Source organism: Heliangelus exortis, chromosome 2, assembly GCF_036169615.1.
Source record: "Heliangelus exortis chromosome 2, bHelExo1.hap1, whole genome shotgun sequence".
NCBI classification, from domain to species: Eukaryota; Metazoa; Chordata; class Aves; order Apodiformes; family Trochilidae; genus Heliangelus; species Heliangelus exortis.
The window spans coordinates 70567795-70589556 of NC_092423.1; the positions used below are offsets into that span (position 1 = coordinate 70567795).

At 41.4% G+C, this 21762-nt stretch overlaps 1 long non-coding RNA gene across 1 annotated transcript in view; it reads right to left on the bottom strand.

Moving 5' to 3' along the window:
- Positions 1-872: 872 nt before the first annotated feature.
- Positions 873-21762, bottom strand: part of LOC139793722 (uncharacterized) — a 35839-nt gene continuing 14949 nt past the window's right edge. The window contains exons 3-4 of the long non-coding RNA XR_011724746.1: positions 1840-1921; positions 873-1382 (exon numbers count right to left, since the gene is read on the bottom strand). This is a non-coding gene — a long non-coding RNA (uncharacterized lncRNA). The remainder of the gene's footprint in view (positions 1383-1839; positions 1922-21762) is intronic.

Here is a 21762-nt window from a genome sequence, read left to right on the forward strand (position 1 = left end):
CTCATGAAGAAATTTGGTAGATCACACAAAGACTTTTACAGGTGCTCAGATACATTTCCCAACAAGGGGAGGAAAACAGTGAGGGGGCAGCCATATGCCCCACTGTAGCTAAAGCTCAACCAGGGAGGAACCTCCCCACCACCCCATCCCATTCTCTGGCCCTTCAAAGTTGTTTCCCCCCCATATCTGCTGTGTGAATAATTTTCCTTAATGATGTGGGCCAGCTCAGATATATTTGCTATTTTCTCCAAGTCAAGAAGCCAAGAGGGAAAGGCTCACCAGCCCAGCAGGACGTGCTTGTTATTGCTGGTCTGGCCTGTGGTGAAGCAGAGGCAGAGCTATTTACAGCTTGACATTCCTCTCTAGAAGTATCTGTATCTTTTAGATATTCCTGTGCCATTAGAGCTCACCAAGAATTTTTAGACAGTGAAAGTGATGTAATCTGACTGGGTAGACGTAATTTAAAAAGGGGAAAGTGGCCAAAAGAGCTTGAATTACAGTTTTTACTAATGTAGGCACGCAGGACAGGTTTTAGACAGTTAGGGCACATCTTGCCAAACCAGGAATAAAGAAGAATCTCCTTTTACTTCAATAAATCCAAATGAGACATTTTAGGGCCAGCTTTTCACCCTCTGACCCACACGTTTTCCAGAAGTTTCTATTCCACGCGTGCTTTCAGTAGTTTCATTTCTTCTGAAATATTTTCCACTGAAAATACTTTTGGGGTGGAAATTTTAGAGATTCAAATAGCTCTTGCAACTAGAATTATTTAACCCTGTGCTGTCCATCTTCATATTTAAAAGGGTATTTGCACCTAAATAGAAGAGAAAGAAGAAAATAGAATGAAATGTGGTTAAATGTTAATAAAATTGGGAACACTCAGTCTACAGAAAAGGCAGACCTTATATTACTGCCACATATTATTGCCTTTGCAATTAGTCACCACAGGCAGAATAAAGCCATGAAGTTCCAGCAGAGAATACTGAAGTTAAACATTGGGAAGGGAATTTCACTCACTGTAAAGAAATGGAGCTGCCAAGTCTGGCTGGGCAAGACATCCAAAGGTGGATGAGGAATAATGAAACCAACACCCCCCACCATCCCACACATACTAAATAGGAAGAAAGAATAAGTTACCTATTTGCAGCTTCAGAATGACAGAGACAAGATGAGTCACATAAAAATCTTCCCCAAAATGAAAAAAACCAAAAATCAAAACAATCATACGTAAAACCACTTACGTAAGTCAATTACTTTCATAGAGGAACAAGGATGAGAGAGAATATATAAATGAGGCATGACTTGCATTGTTTACTGAACACGCTGGTAGTGAAAGTTCCTCAGATAATTCCCTGATGAAATAGCAGCCTGGCTTCAGGCTTCTGAAAGAAATTTTCACAGTTATGACTCGCTTTAAGCTAAGGCATCACAAAATATGCAATTTATGACACTTTCAAAGAGGAGAGAGATATCTGCACTGTTAAAATTGCAAAATATGATATGTACCTTTGAGAAAATATTTGTGTCATATTTTTAGAAAGAAAACTACAAGACAATCTTTTTTTCCCAAACAATATTTCTAGTTTTCAAGATATTCTTAGTGTCTTGCAGAAATTAACACATCAGTAGATCCTATGGCATAGTATGATTTATGCAAATTAGCATGTTGTGACTGAAACCTTTCACTGAAAATTTTAGCTTCATTCTAACACTAAGAGAATCCACAGAAATAAATTTGCAATATCAAATTAAGAACTTTTTTTTTTTTTTTTTCCAGAGGTGAGGACAGTTGAGCAGGAAAAAAAAATTGTTTTGAAGTTGTAAAAGAATTAAACTAACCATTTTGGGAAAAAGTCAAGCCACAGCTGTAGGGTTCTTTAGGTTTCTAGCTCATGGCCCAAAAACAGACATAGATTTTCTCCTGTGGAGATTTCAGATAGCATAAAGAAAGCCTGAGATTTTAAAAATGTTTCCTATTGAAAAAGAATCCAATTTTTTTAAAAATAATGGATGTTCGTAATGAATGGTTTCATGTACATTCTCACTGAGCCATAATCATTTGCCATCTTACCAACTTTTCGGTGGGAACTTGAAATTCATAGTTTTTCTTAGAATTAAGTGGAAACTAAAGTAAGCACTCTTAATTTAACCTTAAATTCTCAGAGTATATTGCTCCAAGTGTCCCTTTTAGTTTCTGCACCAAATGTGAAAAATATTGAACAGTGAGACCAAACAATATGTTTGTAAGACTGAACCTCTATTTGCCAAAAATATTTGCCACTTTATCTTAACTTCCATTAACAGATCTGATCAGAGGGAAAAAGTAAAATTAAATTGACATTAACACTCTGTAAAGATGGCATAAGAAAGAGGTGGCATTCACAGTCTCCAGACAAATTTTAGTGGCTATTCTATAAACAGGATTTTGATTTTGAAATAACTCATGAGAAATGCTCTGTGTTATTTCTTGGCTCTTCTCAGCTATTCAGTCAGTCTCAGGAGTTTTAATTACTTTTGCTTATGACCACAGACAGGCTATTTTTTTTTTTTTTAGAGAAATCTGTTATCTCAAGGAAAAGAGATCTAGGATTACATAGGTCAGTCTCTCCAATTGTAGTAAAATTTTCCTGCCTGCAAGAATTGTTAATATGTACCCTTACCCATAGCAGCAAACCATGACTGTAGTATTTAGAACATGGGTTCTGCACAGAAATTCATTCCTGGAAAGCAGTGTAAGGCAATGAAGGGTGAGTATGCATATGTAGCAATGACGAGTGATATCTGGAATTTAGGAGTCAACTAATAGAAGACCAAGCAAATAAAAGAAGGACCAAGACAAGATGTATGCTTTTTAGCTCCTTATTTAACACAGCTAGAAGCAGGCTGAATGGGCTCACCCCAGCATGGCACATCTCTCCTAGCTGGACGAGGTGGCTGGAGGTGAGCAAAATGAGCAGTGAGGACAAAGGCTGCTCATAGCTCTGTGAGCACAGGGAGAGGCTGTGCAGCAGCTGTGCCTCTACTCCACCCTGACCTCTGAGGATGCAGCAAGGTTTCACCTGCCAGGGCTTTCTATCAGTTGCAGAGATCCCATTATCTGTAAGAGCTTCCTAGAACTGCAGGGTAAATCACAAGCTAGACCTGGGTGGTCAGCTTTTAAGCGCTCTGTTTTGTTCAGGCTGCTGAGAGCAACATAACATATTCCAGTAATTTGGTAGCTGTCAGCAGTATGAGTTAGATCTAGAGTCCATTATCATCAGGTGAATTGGGTTTGCAGGGCAAGGTTCTGGTTGTGGCAGGGGGTGGCTTCTGTGAGAAGCTGCCAGAAGCCTCCCTGATGTCCAACAGAGCCAATGCCAGACAAGAAGACTCATGCACCTCTGGCCAAAGCTGAGCCCATATGCAATGGTCGTAGCACCTTTGGGGTAACAGACCATGATAAAAAAAGCTGCACAACAGCATCCAGAAGAGAGGAGTGAGAATATGTGAGAGAAACAACTCTGCAGATACCAAGGTCAGTACAGAATGAGGGGGAAGAGATGCTCCAGGCACCAAAGAGATTCCCTTGCAGCCTGTGGAGGTCCACAGTGGAGTAGATATCCACCTGTGGATGGTGGAGGATCCTATGCTGGAGCAAGTGCATCCACCCAAAGGAGGCTGTGACCTTGTGGGAAGCCTGCCCCGGATCAGGCTCCTGGAAGGACTGTGGACCTGTGGAGAGAGGAGCCCATGGTGGAGCAAGGCTTCTGACAAGATTTGTGATCCTGTGGTGAACACATTTTGGAAAAGTTCACGATGAACTGCAGCCCATGGAAAGGACTCTTGTTGGAGAAGTTTGTGAAAGACTGTCTCCTATGGAAGGGATGCCCCACTGGAGCCATGGAAGAGTGTGAGTAGTCCTCCTGAGAAGAAAAAAGTGGCAGAGACAGCATGTGATGAAGTGACCACAACCTCCATTCCTCATTCCCCTGTACTGCTGGGGGCAGGAGGTAGAAAAATCAGGAGTAAAGTTGAAAGAAGGGAGGGATCTGAGGAAGGTGTTTTATGATTTTGTTTTATTTCTCACTGTTGTACTCTGATTTGTTTGGTAGTAAGTTAATTTTCCTCTAAGTTGAGTCTGATTTACCATGATGGTAATTGGTGAGTGATTTTCCCTGTCCTTATCTCAACACACAAGGCTTTCATTAAATTTTCTCTCCCTTGTTCAGCTGAAGAGGGGCAGCAGAATGGCTTTTGTGGGCATCTGGCATCCAGCCAGGGTCAACCCACCACGTCAGGTAAAAAGCCTTTCATCATGTGTAGGAGCACGGGAACTGAAGGAGTCCCAAGTCATGGAATGATATCCCTTAGCATCTTTGCACTGCTTTATGTGCACATTTTCATCAGCTAAACAAGTTACAGTATGAAGTAACTGGTTTTTTTGTGGGATATTTTTTATGCCTCAAACAGACTGTTTAAACCATGATGCTCCTGTTTTCCAGACTTAATCGATGTTTCACCTTTTTATAGCCATTTGCTCCTGTGGTAATATTTTCCTTCAGTTCAGTTAAAACCTGATATTTAATCTCATTTATGGACCACAATCTTACCCCTCTCAGCCCTCCTTATGCTAGCTAACTGAAAACATCCTTGCTTCTCCTAAAAAATAGGCTTACTGTTCCCCTGACATTTCTAGCAACCTTTCTCATAGCTGAACAAAAGCTATATACAAATAAGGCCTCAGCAGAACTGTTTATTGTATCAGTAACTCCTCTTCTATTAGAAATACTTCTTTTCTCAAATTTTGGGACTACACTGGCATTTTTCACATCTGTGCAGCTTATCCAATGTGTCACGAAGGCATACACCTAGGTTTTTTCCACCTCAGGTGCTTCTAGCTGAGCTTCTCACAACTTATAAAGAATTTTAGTTTACAAACAAAACCTGGTTTTGTACTCCTGATCTGAGTTCTGCCTTCATAAGTCAATCCTCAGTCCAGTCTACTGCTTCCTACTTTGTTCCTCAGCACTCTCACATGTTGACCACGGGCACATGCCACATTCACCACTTTTGACCTGAACGAAATGTACAATTTATGTCCTGTGCTTGAAAGACAGATGATCTATATTATCTCAATAAAACAGAATTGCACACTTCATGCCAGTAGCCCAGATTTTCCATTTTTTGTCTATTGCCTTGGCTTCTATGTAAAAATGTTTCAGTTTATCTTTCTGACCACATCTATATCTGTGAGAAGAGGTCTAGCAATGATAGGGAAGGAGCGATTCACCTGAAATGCAGCAAATATACTAACAACCCCAGTGGCAGGAGGGCAGGAGAGAATTTCAGGAAGTACAAGGTAGAGATGACAAGAGCAAATGATTTCTCTGGACAAATGTCAGAGCACACATTGCAACGTATATCACTTTATTTTCAGCCATTGATCAGAAATAACAGTAATTTTTCTTTGCTGAAGAAAAAAACAGCACACAGAACTATACTAAAATGGCTCTAGCTTCAGGAGCTGAGCCAACCAGAAAGGTTTTTCATGTTGAGCATTCCTTCTAGAAAGACTGAGACAAGGAATTAACCCTTCAAAGCATATTTGGAAGGAAGAGGAAGTGCCAAATACAAACAAAAAATCTCCAAATCAAATACCAAGAGAGGATTTTGGAAGGGACATCCCATAGACAGGGACATTCTGATCAGATTTGGAAGAGAATTGAAGGACTTCTCTTTAACTTATATCTAAGAAAATTAACCTATTTTTAGGGCAGAACCTAAACAAAGTAGTAGGTAGGCTTATTACTCAGAGTTCATAGCAATAGAAAGGGAACACAATGATGGTCATAGGTACGGCATCTCTGGTACCCCAACGAAACAGAGGTTCTGCAAATGGCAAAGTTCACATTGTATTAAACCATCCCATATCACCCTACATACAAGGACACCAAACCCTGTGGTTAGTAACACTAAGATGCAAAACAGACCAAATGAAGTGTTTTTCACTTTCTTGTATTTGTTAATCAAAATACCCAAATTAAAATGTTTCTAAGGCTAATGAATGAAAAAGGAGTTACTGAGAACTGGTAGCTAGCACAGTCAAAAAATAAGCAAACAAAACAAAACCTGCTTTGGACTCTCAAGATCTGTGAGGAATTTGTTCTACTTTTGTATATAGGCGGAGAAGGAAGAAAGAAAAGTACATGAGGTTTTTCACCTTTGAGAAAGATAAAATAAAATTAAAAAATCCTGGCAATGCAAGCCATGTTTCTCTCCTCTGTATGATACTGAAAACACTTGAATCATATTTTTTTTTCTTACCTGCTTAGCCTTAACTGGAACACCCCTTGTTTAAAAAAAAATCTGTGGCAATATTTTAATTTTTTATTGCTTTGTATTTTAAGTTTATTTACAGGGTGGAAGGGAGCAAGAGAAGGTCTGCTAATTGATAGATTACTCTCTGGCTTGTTCACACCTAATGAATAAGATACTGGGAGGTAAGACATTGTCTAGATTACTGATCAGCACACATTCAATTTTCTTCCTTAGTCACTCTGACAGAGGGTGGGAATTAAAATCAAATAGGTGGGTAATGACTCAAAATTACCCTTTCTGAACCTCATCACCGATTTCCAAGTGCCAGGTCACTACAATGTAATCACACTTAACTTGAGTCTGGGTATGTTCAGTTGTGTTGTGCAATAACTTTTGGGTTTATTTATAAAATGGTAGTTCTAACGCAGTTTATTACAGTACTGAGACAAAATTTTGGTAGAAAACAGTTAAAGTCTGCAAAGTAGTTCCTCAAATATGACATGGAAAAAAACCTTTTTTTCCTTCTGTAGAGATGATTCAATCAGACCATAACTGAATCATGATGACAGACAGAATCATGATGACCAGGCCTTGCCAGGGAGACACTCCTTCAGAATGAGCTGAACTTTTGTACAGAGATAGTAGAGGAAACAGCCACATCATCTATCAAACCATGCTCATAGTCTTAGGGAGTTTTTATTTATCCATGTAAATGAATAAAAGCTGGAGTCAGTAAGCGCTCTAGCTGCAATATGTCACATGGCAAAGCAACAACACTTGTGTGGAGATAGACTCTGTCACTCTGTAAGCTGACTGTAAGCACACATGGACAATTGTACACTGCCAGCTGTACACTGGACACTTCCACACCACTGACTCCACTGGGACAACTGAGTGCTGATCAGCACTGAGGTTTGCTCAGCACTGTCAACAGAACCTCAGGGAGCCAGTGGCTCTGCTCATGGTGGGCTGATTTTTGCAATGGAGCACTGTATATATAGGGGAGTTTAAGTATGTAAGTTACACAATTTGTAAAATGTGCTTGCCAATTAATCCCAGAATTGTGCTTCATGGGTGAGGTGTCCACCTTGCTTTGAAACTGTTTTCAGTTATTTCATCATTAGATAAAGGAAATTCAATCAAACATGAAATAGTTTCTAAAAGTAATGATAAGCAAATGCGATTTTAAAAACCATCAAAATACATTTTTTAAAAGTCATGTTCAGAACTGCAGCCTGACATGAGCTGGCTGTAGTATGTTTTAATTTGGACGCCTTTATTTTAACATTAATTTTTTGTTTATCACTTTTGATTGAGTTGCATTTGTTAACATTTGGTGTTACAAATCATGTGACTCATATACTTGAACTCTTCTGTATATAGACCCTTTCCTTTCAAAAATCAGAGCACCATGAGCAGAGCCACCTTCTCCCTGAGGTTCTGTTCACAGTGCTGAATGAGCCCCACTTATAATTCCTGTGCAGTTCTCCCAGCTGGAGAGGTAAAAGTGTCCATCAAAGAGCGGGCTGGCAGAGTTGGCCAGCAGAAAGGTGGTTGCAGTGGACAGCCGGCAGAGTAAAGGTGGTGGAGAGTTGTCCCAGATATGACTATGAGGCTTCTGCAGAGGTTAAAAATTATGCACTACGTTGAAAACTCTGGGACTGTACTGCTGCATCAGCCAGGGTTTCACAAAGGATCCAAGTAGCAGAGAACACGGAAGACTACTTTTCTTGGAAATATATTCTGCAATAAAGTTAATATCTGAGATCAGGAAAACGAATTCGGAACAAATGGAAAGAAGAATGTACTGTTTGGAGAAGAAATAAAGGATCATGATGTTCCCAAAAGTATAACAGTTTCTAGGGTGAATAAGGCTGAATGTGCCCATTCTTTCACAGGAACTGATGGCAAAGGAAGATGTTCTTTATTCTCATGTACCTGGCACTTGAAGGGTCAGTACAGAAATACATAATACCTGAAATTTCAATGCCTGTTCAAGCTTAGAATCTAGACATCACCAGTAGCTATTAATTTATTTTTTTTTTTTTTTTTTAAAGAGCCTAGAATTAGACTGCCATGAAAAAACACCCTACTATTTATGACATGCTGTAGCAGTTTCCAGAAGATAGACATTTCTGCTAAGACCTGGCTATCTCCCACCAAAATCTTACCTGGGAGATGCAGAGTGTGGTGCTTCTGACAGGAGATCAATTGTACAGATATTGGCTAAATTACATTAAAGTTTTCTCAACAGAAATAACTTGACTTTTATGACTTTTGTGTAGAATGTACAATCCTTTCTTTTGCTTAGATCTTAACAGAGTCAGCTAAAAGACGAGCAAAAAAAATCAGCTAGGAATTAATGTTTGACTAGGCATCTAAGATGAAGGTGGAAATGCTGTTAGAAGACTGGAAACTCTATATGGATTTCCAGTTAACATGAACCAAAGTAGATTTGGTTTAGTCAAAAATAAAACCTAATCAAGCTACAATGATTATGCGACATATGCAGTGTCACAAGTTCACATGATGAACCACAAATTGTTACATGTTAAGCCTGCAGAGCAACATATGTGCCTGACTGAAGGAAATGAAGGGACTGAAAGTGATGGGACCACTCTTGATTTTACAGAAACCTAATCTCTGAATGAAGCATGCACTCAAGAACTGAGAGTGACATAAAATTGTTATGTCAGGCTTCATCAAGTGACAGAAACTCTTCTGGCAGTTCCAGCAGCAGAAAGATAAGGGCTGAAAGAATATCAGAGTTTGACTTCACTATTTTATTACAGAGCTCCAGTATGACAAAAAGAGTGTTAGAAACTGTGAGTTAGTTCAGTCAAATAATTTGTTTATCATAAAGCTGTGCATGGCAACAGAAACATTTAGAAAACATTCACTTAAAAAAAAAAAAAAAAAAAAGTAAAATTTAAAGAAATGAAATCTGAAAACCAGAGCAATCAAAATAGAATATGATTTGAGGACTATCTAATGAGTATCACATCGTATCTGTGTGGGTTGAGAAGTCAGGAGTGTCCTGAACTGATCAACCTAAGTAAGTAATAAAACAAAACCCAAACAGGCCAAAATACAAATCAAATTAATTTGTCGTATATCACAAAAAGAATTTTTTTAAAGCCAACAAGACATGTATTACAGAAGAGTAAGACATCATCTTCTCAAAGTTCAAGGAAAGGTGAAGGCAATAAGGAGTGGGTCAACCATTTTGCCTATCACAGCTTGAGACTAACAATGTAATCAGAATGCACCGGGAAACAAGAGCCCTAGGGCATGAGATGCCCAGCTGGTTTCATAGGTCGTAAGAAACTCTATTTTGAGCTGACTGCTAGCTGTTCCTGTAAGAAATCTGCAGGTCACTTTACCTTCAGAACTCATTGCTGTGCAGTGCAGAGGCTCACAGGTCACCATCACAGTCACATACAGCTGAGGCAGGGAGCAGCCCAGCCTGACTGCAGGGCAGCTCATCACTTCAGCACAACTCCCTCTAGAGCTGGGCTCTGCCTCAGCAGTAATAGCAGTCAGGAGGAACTTTTTCATAGGTATTCTTTGATTTGTTACATTGATTTCCTGCTAGCTTGACCTTTCAATTTCTTATTTTAAAACACAAATTTGGGTAGTAGCTGGCAAGCTTCTTAAATTATCCTTTCATTTTTTCTCTTTCAATTTCACGATCCCACAATTGCCTTTCCCACTTAAGCTAATGACAGCTTGGCTTTGCAATGATAAATTTCTCCAAAAATCTTTCAAAGACTTCACAAGCTTGTCTGACATATAGATTAATTCCTTCTTTCCTGTAAGTAACAGTGGCTTAACCAAAACAATGACTTTCCTCTTCATAGTCTCCCCATTATTCCTTCCAGTTTGCTCCATTTGTCACATATGCCCTTCCCAACTGCACCTCTCCCTGTGCCATAGGGGCTAGGGATTGCTGGAGCAACAAAAACATTGGGAGAAGTTTGCAAAGCAGCAAGCTGGATGTCTATCTAGGTCCTGTCCTGGTTTCTTCTCCCTGTGTCTCTATTTGAAATCTCACTTCACAAGGTTCCCTGGGAGGGCAATTTAAAAAAGACTACCTGCAATATAAAGCATTTGTTTGCCTTTTGCGTGTGCTAGACAGGGGAAAAAATTGTTCCATTACTTTGGATATTAAGCAGCTGGGTTCATCCTATTTATTGAAGTCAGGATGAGATGTCATAGGCCAACAAAATAGGCATGAAGAAGAATAGAAGATGTTGTTAAAAGATTATTATATACAAATATATTTAATATCTAGGTAAGCTTACTAATGCAGAGGAAGAAAGCAACTATTTACCTCTGTTTATTTCAAAGTAAACTACTGGGGAATAAGATAAAATAGCAGCAAAGACACACTGTGAATAATTTTTCCTCAACATCAAATCCAATCAACAAGAACCCAGGTTTGCATCATAGGAAACAAAAGCCTATGTAAGCAGCATAAGAGAAAAAAAAAAAAAAAGGAGCACAGATGAGATGTTACTAAGCTCTTTTTCATTGGAATAAGCAGACAGAAACACGGTGCTCTTAGAGTCACAAAAACATTTCTCAGAAATCATTATTAGATCCTGACCTTCCACTGGGACAGGCCAGTATGTGGTTCTGTGCATAAGGGACTATATGACATTTCAGATGAAGCAACTAAGAAGGTTTAGGCTTTTAGAAAAAAATATTTTAGTTCCCAGTAATCTGCCACATCCAAAAACCCAGCTGCGCTGTATGCAGAAAGTACCTGGCTGTGCACATGGGCAGCCAGCCTGACCTGCTGGCTCTGCGGGGCTGCAAGCAGCACGCTGCATGAGAGGCAACCCAGAACCTTAGTTACTTGCCTGCAGTCATCTGCAAGAAGCAGGTGATTTTAGGGACTATATTGGTTCCTATGCTGTTTCAGAATTTATTTTATTTTCTCTTTAAATTAAAACAGAAAACCTCTAAAAAGAAGTACTTCGTGAATGTCCTGTGAGTTTTCACTACAATGAAAAAGATGAGTCCTTTTTTTGTGCGTGTGTGTATAAAATATAAAGAAAAAAATCTATACTGGTTTTCATTTTGACAGGCAAAGCTGAACCTATAAACTTTGTCAGTGGCATGGACAGTGGAAATGAGCGCACCCTCAGCAAGTTTGATGGCAACACCAAGCTGTGAAGTGCATTTGGCATGCTGGAGGGAAGGGATGCTAAACGCAGGCCAGGCTTGAGACGTAGGCCCATGCCAACCTCATGAAGGACCACATCCCACAGGCATTTGGGGCAACACCAGAACAGGCACACCCTGCAGCCCAACACCTGGGTGGCAGTGTGTGTAGTGAAATGAGGCAATCAGGTGTTGTTAATTACGAGGTGGGAGGTGTGAGCTTGTGTTAAGCCCACCTGTGCCCAATTAGGGCTGACTCCAGCTGCGCATGAGCAGGATTTTAAAGGCCTTTTATTGGTCACCCAATCCTGCTCACGCACAGCTGGGGTCAGCCCTAATTGGGCACAGGTGGGCTTAACACAAGCTCACGCCTCCCACCTCATAATTAGCAACACCTGATTGCCTCATTTCACTACAAGTGTGCGTTGCCACGGAAGCTGCATCACCGCTGGTGGGTGCAGAGCTCATGGATGCCACGGTCTTCTGCTGGTGGTAACCATTGTCCCCTGGCAGAGCTGTGAAGCTTTCAGCTCCCTCACACATCAGCCGCCATGTAAACTATAGCCACACTAACCTAGCCCCTGCCAGACCTCCTATGCCCTCCCACACCCCCCCCCCACCAAACTGCTACTCCTCACCCTGGCTGATGTGCCTCACCGTGTTTGCCTGCCCTCTGTGCTTCTGGTCACTCGCGCTCCCCGGGGAAGCCTTCTATGGAGTGAGGGCGGTGTTGGCGTCACCCACGCTGCTCCAGCAGCCCACCCATAAGCTGCCAGTTCCCCAAGACAAGCTCACTGCTTTTCTGGCATTGAAAAGCCTAGAAAAGAGCTCTTTGCTGGCCTTTTTCTCCTCGATCGCTGTCCCCAGTGCCCACCTAGCCACACTGGAGCTGGTGTCCTCTGCAAGTGAGGCTTTTGCAATTTTTTTTAAAGTGACATGTTAAAATTAGTGCCCTTTTGGATTATTTATTTATGAAAAGCTAGCATCTTTTTAGCCTGGAATATTTACAGAATTTATTGTACATCAGTGTTTCATTGTCTCTGAATGGAGTTCATACAGCTGATAAACTTTAATACTTCCCACATGTACTTACCAAGCCCAGACTTCACAAATCTAAGCACTTCACAAATCTAATTTATTTAAATGTAAATTATAAATCGCTATGTTTTTAACTGACAAGAAAAAAATTATGCTAGGAAAGCTTTTGGTTTAAATCCACATTTCTTTTTCTGCACAGTCTTGTGAAACTTAATAATATCGCAGAACTGGGCCGCATTAATTGAAAGTCGGTAACAGAATCATAAGTTAGCATAAAAATATTCCTGTAGGGCAGCAGCAAACTTAACAATCACTAAAGCATCTCATTTTCTGATGGATTCTGCAGTCTCTCCAATTGCACTGACTTCAGTAAGGGAGAAAGTCTGATTGATATCTCAAGTGTACCTGTATGAAGACACCAGTTTCTTATTTATATTTAAAAAGCTATGTAATGTCTCCATATCCATAATTTTCATTTTTAAATCGCTCACTGTGTTCCTGCCAGGAATTATTTTTCTTCCTACTTTAAAGAATAAATAAAAGAGATGTCTAAAAACACATTAATAATAGCCCTAAGATACCTGCAACAGTCTGCCTCTGGTTTTAGTCAGCAGACAAAGATGAAGACAAAAGAAAGACTTTCAGCTGCCTGCTGAAAGTAAGCCATGAATATCAACAAATGTGCCACTTCAAAATACCACTGTCATACTGTGATGATTAACTGCTGGAAAGGGAGACAGGATATATGTGATTAGAAAGCTCAGCCAGCTAGGATAGCTCATAGATGCATTCTATAGAGCACCAAGAGTTGTAAGGTAACAGCATACAACTCACAACAGTCAATTAAGGAAATTAAGGACAGCCAGAAGTCACAGCCCCTGGAACACACTGCTGCAGTGCTGGTTCCTTCTTTGTCCTTTATGGACACCTGTACCAGGTGTCACACTTCATATTTACCATAGGGCATTGTGGTAGGAGTTAATTTTCTTCAGCTGCTAAGCTGTTGTGGAGCTGCATTTTGGATATGTGCTGGAAACAGTGTTGATAATGCATGGATGTTTCAGCTGTTCCTGAGCAGTGTTCACACAGAGTCGAGGCCTTTTCTGCTCCTCACCCCACCCCATTAGTAAGTAGGTTAGGGGTGAAGAAGAAGTCAGGAGGGGACACAAAGCAAAACACAAAAAGCACAGGAAAAAAAGCTGTCCCCAAGTGACCAAGGGGATATTCCATACCTTATTGGTATATAAAATTGGGGAAAGAAATAGGTGGTGGTGTTGAGGGGTTTAGGGAGGATGTCCAGAGTGTTGATGTTTATCTTCCCAAGCAGCCATTCTGTTTGATGAAGTCCTGCTCTCCTGAAGATGGCTGAGCATGTCTGCTGATGGGAAGCAGTGAATTAATTAATTCCTTGTTTTGCTTTGCTTGTGTGCATGGCTTTTGCTTAATCTATTAAGTTGTATTTATCTCAGCCCCGGGGTTTTTCTCATTTTTATCCTTCTGCTTCTCTCTCCATCCCAGCAGGGGAGAGTGAGTGAGCAGCTTCGTGGGGTCTTATTTGCCTGCTGGGGTTAAAACCATGACAGGCCTGAAGAAAGGAAACTAAACAGTATATCTCATTCTGAGGAGAGCTCCCTAAGTATGCACAGCTGAGACAGGCAGTGCCCTGGAGTTAGAGGCAGTTTGGAGCAGTGATTTGTAGTCAGCAGGAACACAGCTGACATTGTGGTCAGGACAAAGGGTCAGAGTGGCAGTGCTCTGGGACAGCACATGGTGACAAGTGAGAGAGAGAGGTTGGTTGGAAAGGGAGATATTGAAAGCAGCAGCTCTGCAATTTCCTCTACATGAAAAAATTAGTTGGAAGGACACAATGTACCCAGAACTATAATACAGGGGAAGTGGAAGCTCTAGAGGGATGGAGGGTTTTTTTTATTTCTTTTTTTATTGCATCCAGACCAGCCAAACAACAAGCCTCATTCAGAGAAACAGCTTAATCATAATCTCTCTACCTTTACGTTATGAGCTATTTCAGGGTGTCATTCACTTTGAAATACATCAGCCTCTCATTATATCAGGCAATCCAGACTGATTGCCATACTGTGTTACACCTACTTTTGCCCAGGACTGATGGCTCTTCCACAACCACTGGATTGTAGCAGGACATTTCTTTGACAACCTGTATTTTAATAATGCTTGCTATCACCTCAGAAACACTAGAAGGTTAGGGAAAGACAGTGACACATAGTACTAATGCTATAGTAAATAGTCACTCCTAGAGGTTTAATCCATGATTTTCAGTTTTACCTTGGCTGAGAAGTGTCATCCCTTCACTTTCATTATTTCTGGATTTAGTTGTCACAGTTTCCATCCTAGACCTGTTGCTGCTGCTGGAATGGGCTTTTGAAAAAGGAAGGGAGAAGAATGGCCATTATGGGCGAGAATACCTGGATAGAAAGGATACTTTTGAAATTCAGCAAGAAGGGATATGATCCAAGGAAATATGTATATAAAGTCCCATTAGCAACCCCTCAAAGACACTGCTGTTTTTCTGGAGATAATCAGAGAAAAAATCTGGGTCAATTATTAACCCCTCTTTTATTAGAAGAAAGAAAAAAGAGCATGAGACAGAATCACAGCCTTCATCTATTAATAAACTGGAGACCAAAATTACCCCCAAAGCAATTTCTGAATCTACAGCTACAAAATTGTTTTAATGTAATGCACAGGATATTAGACATTAATCATAATGACTTTACCTATATGACTCAATGTCATCATGTCATCCTTGCTGCTCTTCAAGATGAGAGAGGAGCTCTATACCTCTGCTGAGAAATCTTTTTCCCACAGCAGTTGTGCATCTCAGGCCACGGGTGAGAGCTGGCAAATTCAGTGGCAGAGCACATGGAATGCTCCTGGGAACCACTGTGCTACACCTCTCTTTTTTCTTGAGCATGTACACGTTCTTACTCACATTCATTCAAGTTTTATAGGAAAAAAATATTGAACGAAAGAACAGACATTGTATTAGCACAACGTTCATTTACACTGCAGCAGCTTCTCCAGAAATGGAGACCCCCTTAATGACAGAATGAGAGAAACAGCAAATGTGTTGTTTGCTTGGCATGGCCACAGAAGCAGTGACAGCAGCAGTGGAGGTAACCCCAGGGCTCAGAGTGAGATCCTGCTGTACAGGGGTGGGCCAAGATCAGGGTACCCCCTGCAGCCACCCAGAACCACAGCAAAACCCTGGCAGCTCACAGGTCTCCCAGGCAATCAGGCACAGCAAGGAGAGGGTTCAGAACAACTGCGGGAGAGTGAAACGGGGCAGTGGGCACGGGCAGAGCACTGAGGGGCTGCACACTACGGAAGGGAGTGAAGAGCTGAGGTGTGGCAGTGAGGAACTAGCAGTTAGCTTAGTTGATTATCAGTCAGTGAAGAGAACAGCCATGACAGTGATAAAGAGGAGGAATCTTGGAGATGGTATTCACTCAGGCAAAAGTGGTAACCTCTGCTAGACAGGATGCAGCAACCCAGACAATGCTGACACGAAAGCATGAGGCTGTCCAGGTGTCCAGCCGCAGGGAATGCCACAGCCTATCTCCAGTATTAGGTGATTGCATTAACAACAGATGTGTACAGTGTGACCAAGCAGATGACCTGCTCTGCAGGGTGGCTGAGCTAAGAGATGCAGTTGAGAGATCAAGAAGTATCAGAGACTCCGAGGAGGAGACAGATTAATGGAGTCATACTCTACCATCCCTGAGGCAAGTACAAGACTCTTCCCTCCTGACACCAGGCTAACAAGGACAAACAAGGATATGAGCAAGGATGGAACCTGGCTCCTGCTCAGGATTGCAGGCATCCCCCTTCCCTTACTACAACCCCCTCCCCTCCTCAGATACATTTATACAACAGGTACGAGGCTCTGGATGTAGAGAGGCAAGCTAATGACCAGACAGATGATAGTTCGTCCAGTTCAGAGGAGTGGCCCAAGGAGACTCCACAACATACCAAAATGGAAACTGAAGGCAAGACTCCAATTAATCGCTTTTCTGTCCCCACTCTAAAAGAAATTTGCTATTTTGGAAATCCATTACATGAGGGAACTGGCAGATGTGGTTGCTAAACCACTGTTTGTTATATTCCAAAAGTCATGGCAGTCCAATGAAGTCCCCACTGACTGGAAAAGGGGAAACATAACCCCCATTTTCAAAAAGGGAAAGAAGAAAGATCCAAAGAAATACAGGCTGGTCAGTCTCACCTCTGTGCCTGGTAAGATCATGGAGAAGATCCTCCTGGGGGCACTGCTGGAGCAGAAGAATAATGAAGAGGTGATCGGGTATAACCAACACAGCTTCACCAAGGGCAAATCATGCACGACAAATCTTGTGGCCTTTTATGAAAAGGTCACAGCATCAACAGACAAAGGAAGAGCAACCAGAATCATTTACCTGGACCTGAGCAAAGCCTTCAACACTGTCCCACATGACATCCTGGTCTCCAAGCTGGTAAAATATGGGTTTGATGGATGGATCACTCAGTGGATAAAGAACTGGATTGATGGCCACACCCAAAAGGTGTCTGTCAATGGGTCCACATCCAAATGGAGACCTGTGACAAGTGGAGTCCCACAAGGATCAGTGTTGGGGCCAGTCCTGTTTAACACCTTTGTCGACAGCTTGGACAGTGGCACTGAGTGCACCCTCAGCAAGTTCACTGATGACCCCAAGCTGTGTGGTGCAGCAGACACACTGGAGGGAAGGGATGCCATCCAGAGGGATCTTGATAGGCTGGAGAGGTGGGCCCATGCCAACCTCATGAAGTTCAACAAGACCAATTGCAAGGTCCTGCATCTGGGTTGAGGCAATCCCAAGCACTGATACAGGCTGGGCAGTGACTGGATGGAGAGCAGCCCTGAGGAAAAAGCTTGGTGGATGAGAAGTTCAACATGAGCAAATCAGTTTACACTTGCAGCCCAAAGTCAACCAGATCCTTGGCTGCATCAAGAGAGGCGTGGCCAGCAGGTGAGGGAAGTGATTCTCCCCCTCTACTCTGCTCTCCTGAGACCCCACCTGGAGTACTGTATCCAGTTCTGGAGCTCCCTTTACAAGAAAGACATGGACATGCTGCAGCATGTCCAGAAAAGGGCCATGGGGATGATCAGAGGGCTGGAGCACCTCTCCTGTCAATACAGACTGGGAGAGTTGGGGTTATTCAGTCTGGAGAGGAGAAGAGTCCAAGAAGACCTTGTTGTAGCCTTCCAGTATCTCATAGGGTCTACAAGAGAGGTGGTGAAGGACTCTTTAGTGTTGCGTGAAAGGAATCTCGCTGCGGGCGCGAGCTCAGTTCGTGAACAGAGTCAGTCGAGCTAGTGCCGGTTCGGATTAGTATCAGAGAACCAAGTTCGATCCGTCTGGCTCTGGGACCTGCTCGAACCACACCCTGCCTCAATCGGGCATGCGCATCTGGGCCAGCCCCAGCTGGCACAGGCGGGGCGGGCACCGTCCGGGCACCTGCTGCCTACACTTTAGGATGTCAGGTAGTGATAGGACATGGGGGAATAGTTTCACACTAGAGGAGGGCAGATTTAGATTAGATATTAGGAAGAAATTCTTCACCATGAGGGTGGTGAGATACTGGAACAGGTTGCTCAGAGAAGTGGTGGAAGCCCCATCCCTGGAAGTTTTTAAGGCCAGGCTGGACAGGGCTCTGAGCAACCTGATCTAGTGGGAGATGTCCCTGCCCATGACAGGGAGGTTGGAACTAGATTATCTTAAAAGGTCCCTTCCAACCCTGAAAATTCTGTGATTCTATACATGAATAGTTCAAAATAAAGATATCTAGCAAAGAGAGATAAAAACCCCACAACCAAAAATCCAAACAAAAAATTATATTTATTAAAGGTGCTCATGATAGCCATTTATTTCCATGAAGTACCTTCAACCAATGCCTTCAGAGACTCTTCAAAGTCATTAACCTGGCCATTTGTTTCTCTTCTATGGGGTCTAGGACAACTGGCTGTTGCCAGCAGACCACCACTATCTGGTCACTGGACACTTCTCTGTGGCTGACTCTGCCAAGACAACTGATCAGCAGGTTTGATTGAGTTGCCTTTATCTCTCAGTTAATTTGTGTGTTACAAACTGTGTGAGTCATACACCTGATCTCCCCTGTATATACACAGGGAAGTGTACATGTTTCCTTGCAAAAATCAGAGCACCATAAACAGAACCACATCCTCACCAAGGATCTGTTAATGGTGCAGAACAATCACCATCTGCCAGTATGCTTACAGTTGTCTTGGAGGACAGCTGGCAGGGTAGAAGTGTCTGACAATCATCTGGTGGCATTCAGTTGGTGGCAGCCAGTTGTCACTTCCCCCCCTCGCCCCTATGATTTGCATCACTAGCATTTCAGATCTCCTCATGTTCATTAAAAATCCTCTACTTGCAATAGTTTCTGGGTGTTTTTCTTGCTCTCTAGTCAGCAGGAAATGTACCTTGATTAGTTTATAGATATCTTTTCATTAATGCAGAAGCAAACAGGAAAATTGTCATTTTACATTCAGGTCTGTAAGTACTTATTTCAGTGATTACTCCTAATCTTTCACTGGAAGATGTTCTGCAGTCTCTCAATAAACTTCCTCTGAAATTGCTGTCTCCTATACTGAGTGTATTCTTACCTTAGATGATTGCAGTAAGACTTGATGCCTCCAAAAATCCTGGTCACAGCTGGAGCACAGCCTCCTGCAGCAGTTCATGCCAGTTGCAAGGGGTCTTATAGCAAATGCTTTGTGATATCTCTGTGTCCAGAGAGATGCTGGTGCAAAAATTTCCTGTGGGTTCAGATTATAGCTACCAACCAGCTGCTGTATTTTGTGCCAGTGGAACTTTGTCAGGGTATGCTGTTTGAACCCCATATGAAGTAGCCTTAAACACAGCTCTTTGTGCATTAGGACCATTAGGCTGAAACATTCAGGCAGTACTGTCCCATTCTCAGATTACAGAGATTACTATTTGACTATCATGCTTTGCTGGTGCTCTCTTTTTTTTTATATTTTTCCCCTCTCATCTAAAATACGAGCATGAACTACATAATACCTATATAAATATAGCCCTGTTACTTATCTATCAATGAATAAATAATCCCACCTCCTTCTTTGATGTTTAGGCAAATTCTACATGAAGGTAAGTAAATGGTGAGAAATAGTACAAATATTATGGTTTGCCTTTTTGCCCATATTCTCTTGGGGACATTAGCAAATTCAGTGGAACAGAGACTACAGTTTTCAGTGACACAGACTTGTTTATCAAGTGGCAATGATATTCAGAAAGACACCAGCAAGACTCGATTTCTGATTCATCTGACGTAGTATGTATCTGAATTCAAAAGCCAATGACAAAAAAATAAATAAAAAAAATAATAAAAAAAATCTAGAGTCATTTGACTCCCACTCATCACATCTGGGAAGCTTGGCTGTGTACAGAGTTTCTAGTGTGATTATTCTGCTCCTTTACTGCATACAGAATATTGTCAATTAAATTCTGCTGATGTGAAAGCTGATGAAGCTCAGGATGTGCTCAGCAGATAATTAAACTCCTTGGCTTTCAGATTCCAGCAGGACCTCAGGGGATCAACACCGTATCACTCTACCTTAAGATACCTGGCTTCTAATCCTAAACCTAAAAGTCATCCCAAACCTAAAAGTCACTATCTTTAGCTCCCTCCACAGCTCACTGGGAGGCACAAGCCACATAAAAAAAACATAAGCATGTTTAGCAGAGCAGCATGTGGACTTCCATGTAGATAAAGCAGCAAGTGTATCTGGATCCTTGCTCTTTCACTCAGCCCTCTGACAGAGTTTAAAATTTCTGTTTCATAATACTGTCAGAGGAGCCATCTCTGAGTGACTTTTTTTTTGAGCATGGTCGCATTTCAGGTGACCATTTCTGAATTCAGATAAACAATAGTTGTTGCAACACATGGCTTCTGCCTGCATGACACTGATACCTATTCTGTTTACTATAATTAAGCATGCCATGAATTTCTCAGCTTTCAGGCAGATTGACTATAGAGGGAGCCTGTGACTAGATAATGAACTCAAACTGAGATTTTTAGGCAACATCTGCACAAGTTTATCTGAAAATAGATATTATTATCAGTTTTTTATTATCATACTTCAGAGGCACCTTTCACTCTTCTACCTGAAGAAGGAATTGCAGATGAACATTTTAGTCTACAGACAACTTTTAAAAGTCTAAAAAAACAGCTGACTCCCCACTGTCAGTCATTAGCTTTGCACACTGGGCAACTTCCCTCTGGTTCACTCTGTCTTGTTAAAAAAACATTAGAGTTGAGCAGATACCCAAAAAGTCATCAGGTTAATATGCTTCTTTTAATGCAAAGCATTATTTGAAACTTTTAAGACAGGTAATTATTAAGATTTATTAGAAGATTTGCCATGATCCCCAACCTTTCCCTAGAAATGTAATAGTAGTTAATTGCCCATAATATTCCAGTCTTGAAAATGCTTTCCAATATTCAGCAGATGACTCAGAGCTTCTTCTGCAAACATCTCTTCCTCTCTCAGCCCCTCCAGCCAGATCTCTGCTTAACACCCCAGTCATCAAATTGCCAGTTCCTTTGTTGCCCACTGTTCTGTTTTCAGAAATAAATGAAATAAGTCTCCTTAGAGTACTAAGCAGCATATTTTCATATGGAGGGAAGCTTCAGAGAGCATTAATGAAACTTAGAGCAGCTGTTCTGTCAGATAGTCTGTCAATTTGAGAACCAGTAGTGAGAAGCATAGAAAGACATTTGGAAGTCACAGACAGGAATTTTTTGAGAGAAGGATCAGGAAAATAATCATTAGGATCAGCTCTGCTTAGAAGGATCTTACAAGACTGCAAGGCAAAAAGAAAAAATTAAAAAAAAAAAAAAAAGTTTCAATTAAATTCTGAGTTTGGATTAGGAAGTATAAAGGAAACTTCTGTAACATGCTTAAGATCACCAAAAAGCATTTCATATATTATTTCTCCATCTTGATTCCTCCTTTGCACAAATAATATGAACAATACTCCTTTCCTCTGTGAATTTTGTTCTAAATATAAAGCTATGAAGCAGTTCTTCATCTTTAAGGAAAGAGATTCAAATGAACAAAAAAACAACCCACCCTTTGTTCCACTACACTCAAGCTGTATCAAGCTGTATCAGATCCCTCCTCTTCCTATGATGCTTGCAAGTCTTATGTTTCTGTAGCTG